The sequence below is a fragment of the Oryx dammah genome, unplaced genomic scaffold (assembly GCF_014754425.2).
Source record: "Oryx dammah isolate SB20612 unplaced genomic scaffold, SCBI_Odam_1.1 HiC_scaffold_18, whole genome shotgun sequence".
NCBI lineage: Eukaryota > Metazoa > Chordata > Mammalia > Artiodactyla > Bovidae > Oryx > Oryx dammah.
In genome coordinates, this window is record NW_024070202.1 from 99,867,492 (window position 1) to 99,872,386 (window position 4,895).

The following is a 4,895-nucleotide window of genomic DNA, read 5'->3' on the forward strand; positions in this document are numbered from 1 at the left end:
TTAACTCGCTGATTCCTGACAACTGGGTGCTATGAGCAAGCTGAGGCACAGAGAACTTGAGGACATGACTGGGAAGATGCAGTACTGAGCTTTGACTCTGAGCTATTTGATGTCAGGGCCTGTCCTCTTAATAAAGTAGACACATGCCTAATTTGTGAAAAGTTTCCTTTTCTATTGCTCTTTTAATTTTCATATTTCTTCAGGGAAGGATTCCTTATCTTTCCTTTGATCATTTCAAGAGACTTTACACTCCACAGTGAGGAATAAGAGTGCTACACCTGGGACAACCACTCAGCCAGAATAGAATCTTCATTCATTCACTCATTCAGGAATGAATGAGGTTTAAGAGGTTTAAGAACCTCCTGCAGCAGGCAGACCCCCCTAAAATGGCCCCTCATGATCTCTGCCTCCTGGTATCCATGCACTTGCATATTCCTCTCCCTTTGAATATACGCTGGCCTAGTGACTGGCTTCTAACCAACAGAGTGCAGCAAAGGTCATGCGATGTCACTTCCATGATCAGTTTATGTAAGATTGCAATTTTTCTCTTGGTAGCACAATCTCTCTGTTTCCTTCTTGGCTTGCATGTTTGATAAAGTGAACTGGAATGGAAGAGCTGCCTACACAGACAGGGACTGAGGGCAGCTTCCAGGCAAAAAGCCAGATAGGAACAGAGTTTTCTTCTAAGAGCCCTTAAAGAACTGAACTCAGCCGACAACCATATGAGCTTAGAAGCAGATCCTTCCCCAGTCAAGCTTTCAGGTGAGACCCCAGCCCTGGCCAATACTTTGATTGCAGACCTGTGAGAGACACTGGAGCAGAGCATCCTGGTTAAGTCATGTCAGAATTCCTGAATCGCAGAAACTGTGATATAAATAAGTGCTGTTTTAAGCTACTGAGTTTGTGGTTATTTGTTATGCAGAAATAGACAACTGATACTGTAAAAGAAAGTGTGTCCAGCACTTTTTCTAGGTAGACCAGATCCCTGCCCTTATGGAACGTATTGAGACAGGAAGGAAGTAAGGCACAATGTTTAAAAGAATGACAGCCTTTGAGGACACGACATAAACTGGTTAGAACCAACTAAGTCCAAGATGGTGGATGAGTCAATTTCCACTAGAACTTGAGCCTCAGAATATGCTCAATGTAACACATCAGCAGGCTAAATGACATATCTATAGGCACCATGACTATTCCAAGGCCCACCATGAAAGGCCAAAAAGTGGGTGATGGCCAAATTCATGGAAATCCCTGCTCTTTTCCCAAAATAGTTTGAATAATCCTCCCACACAGCCTATGAAATTACCTACCCCTATAAAAACTATGGGCTTCCCAGGTGGTGCTAGTGGTAAAGAATTCGCCTGCCAATGTAGGAGATGTGGGGTTGATCTCTGGGTCAGGAAGATCCCCTGGAGAAGGAAATGGCACCCCACTGCAGTATTCTTGCTGGGAGAATCTCATGGACAGAAGAGCATGGTGGGTTACAGTCCATGATGTGCAGGGGTCAGAGATGATTGAGCACCTGAGCACATAAAAACTGACAACCAGGTACCCTGGGGCCTCTTGCCTTCTCAGATGGTCCACACTCTGTAGAGTGTGTTTCTCCCAAGGGTCCTGTCACTTTCTGAGATAAACTGTGTTCTGCTTTTGGAATATGTAGCTTTCTAAATAAACATGCTTTCACTTTACTATGGCTTACTGTTGAATTCTTTCTGGCATGAAACCAAGGACCCACACTGGGCGGCCAGTCCCAGGGACTCACTCAGGTCCTGGGATATGGTTCTCCTCCCATGGCCCTCTTCTTCCTGCAACAGTATGAAAGAAATAAACATAACTTTAAGTAGTTACTGACGCACTGAGAAAAAGAAAATATAGTGGCGCTATAGTGTACATGGGACTATTCATATTAATATAAATTAAAATGAAATAAAATAAAAAACTTGGCCCCTTAGCTGCAGGAGCCACATTTCAAGTGCTCTGTAACCACATGTGAGTCCTGGCTCCCATATTGATTAATGATTAGCACTGAGTATAGAACATTCCCAACATTCCCATCACAGGAAGTCCTGTTGGACGTTGCTGAGAATGACTGGGGAAGTTTGAGGGACTTGTTTTTCTAAATGAGAAGCTAGAGAAGGCTTCTCTGAGACAGAAGTGTTTCAGGATGACTGGAAGGAAGAAGAGAAAGCCAGTCTTGCCAAGACCAGGTTCAGGATGTGAGGCAGAAAAAGTAAGATGCATGCAGCTCTTTGGGTGGAAGCCACTGTGGTGTGTTTGAAGACAGGGTGGTGGGAGCTTAGTGTTAAAGGAGGAGAGGAGGAGAAGGAGTGGAAGGTAAGGCAGGAGAGGGGAGCTAAGGGGCCAAGTGGTATAGGCTCATGTCCAGGGTCAGGAGCTTGGATTATGTTTTAAGTGCAGCAGGAAGCCCCAGAAGTCTTAAGTAGGGAGTAACATGATAGGATTTGTGTTCGTGCTCTCAGCAGGCCACTTTGGTATGTGAAGAATTGATTGTTGGAAATAATAACCAACAACTGATTATTCAAAAAACAATTGCTTAATGGGGGAAATAGGTAGGTCATGTAAGAGATGATTACCATAGCCCAGATGTATGCCTGTGTGCTAAGTCACTTCAGTCATGTCTGACTCTGTGTGACGCCGCGGACTGTAGCCCGCCATGCTCCTCTGTCCATGGGATTCTCCAGGCAAGAATACTGGAGTAGGTTGCTGTGCCATCCTCCAGGGGATCTTTCTGACCCAGGGAACAAACCATGTCTCTTACGTCTCTTGCATTGGCAGGCAGGTTCTATACCACTAGCACACCCGGGAAGCCCTTGAAGCCAGATACAGGTATCCTAAAGTGTGTGCAGTAGAAGGTTGTGGGAAGATGGGCAACATTTCAAACAATGAGAGTCCACTGCTATCTGAGTGGCAGAGCCCAGGAGGGCTGCTGGTTTAAATAGAATCAGGGCCTGGGCAGAGCTTCAATAGGGCAGCTCTGTGTTGCAGGAATCATGAGATATGGGTTCTACTATCAAATAGACGTATTCTAAAACAAGATGGAGAGGAATGGGAACTAGGCCTTTTCTTGGAACTAGAGCACAAAGGATAAGTCATTACTAGTTCACTAGTCTGTAACCGAACAGGCTTCTTCCTGTCACCTGGGAAAAAATGGAACAACTACAGGTATTAAGAAATTCAGTAGGGACCTCCCCGGTGGTCCTGTGGTTAAAAATCTACTTGCAATGCAGGGGACGTGAGTTTGATCCCTAGTCGAGGAACTAAGACCCCTTGTGCTGCAGGACAACTAAGCCTGTGAGCCACAACTACTGAGCCCTCATACTGCAAGGAAAGATCCCACATGATGCAAAGAAGGCCCCAAGGACTGTAACTTAAACCCGATGCAGTCAAATAAACTTAAAAAAAAGAAAGAAAGCTGGTAAATAAGACTCATAATTCTCGGTGGGGGGGCAGTCTTCCCTTATGTATTTATATCATGTTTGTTATTGTATATTTGTGAAATTATTTGAGTTGCATTTGTCTAGGTTCCACAAGGGTTGTTTGTTTCCTTTGCTCAGGGTTGTACGATAATGGCTCAAGTAACAGCACTAGTAGGGACCAGTAAATATTTAATTAGTGAGTGAATAATAATAAAAGATAGTCATACTAATAGGACCAAACAGGACACATGTTAAGTATCAAGAACTAAGTATTTCACACATATTAACTCAATTACTTCTTGCAAGAACTCTATGAGTAAGTCCAGTGATTTCCCACATTTTGTTGAGGAAATTAAGGCACAGAGAGTTTAAGTAAGTCACCCAAGATCATAGCTAATAAGTAGCAGAGTTAAGAATGGAAGCTGTTCTAGAGGTGGTGCTCTGATACTTTGTTACAACATCTCTAAATGAATGAACTCATGCACAAACAATTAAGGACCCCCTGCCCTGGGATTTCTTTGGAAGGAATGATGCTAAAGTGAAACTCCAGTACTTTGGCCACCTCATGCGAAGAGTTGACTCATTGGAAAAGACTCTGATGCTGGGAGGGATTGGGGGCAGGAGGATAAGGGGACGACAGAGGATGAGATGGCTGGAGGGCATCACGGACTCGATGGACGTGAGTCTGAGTGAACTCCGGGAGTTGGTGATGGACAGGGAGGCCTGGTGTGCTGCAATTCTTGGGGTCTCAAAGAGTTGGACACGACTGAGCGACTGAACTGAAATGAACTGGCATCTCTACTTTTGGACAAGGAGCATGCTACGACTGTTTTCAGATTTTTCTTTAGAAGATGAAGACATCCTGTCTACCTGGTCTTTCATTGGATCCATGAAGGGAGCAGCTGGCTTGCAGCTAACTAGATGCACACACCAAACAGCTGGATGTAGCTGGAATAGGGAGGAAGTGGCTGGAGGGGCATGCTCCAAATCACACCAGACTTGGAGTAGCTGAGGGGTTCCATGGTGTAATGGTTAGCACTCTGGACTCTGAATCCAGAGATCTGAGTTCAAGTCTTGGTGAAACCTAGTCGCTTTTACTTTCTAATTATTTGGGGCTTCCCTGGTGGCTCAGATGGTAAAGAATCTGCCTGCAATGTGGGAGACCTGGGTTCAATCTGGGATGGGAAGATACCCTGGAGAAGGAAATAGCAACCCACTCCAGTATCCTTGCCTGGAGAACTCCATGGATGGAGGAGCCTGGTGGGCTACAGCCCATGAGGGTGTAAAGAGATGGACATGACTAAGTGACTAACACACACTGAGTAAGGAAATTCTGAGAATTTAGTTCAGTCAGAGAAAATGGGGATGGGACACCCAAACCTGGGTGCCAGAAAGACCCTACAGGTGTACATTGAACAACATTTGCTAAATATGACTTTAAAAAAATGAAGATAAAAT

At 44.7% G+C, this 4,895-nt stretch overlaps 1 non-coding gene across 1 annotated transcript; it reads left to right on the forward strand.

Moving 5' to 3' along the window:
- Window positions 1-4,451: 4,451 nt before the first annotated feature.
- TRNAQ-CUG lies at window positions 4,452-4,523 on the forward strand. The gene has a single exon. It is a non-coding gene; the product is annotated as a tRNA-Gln (tRNA).
- Window positions 4,524-4,895: the final 372 nt, after the last annotated feature.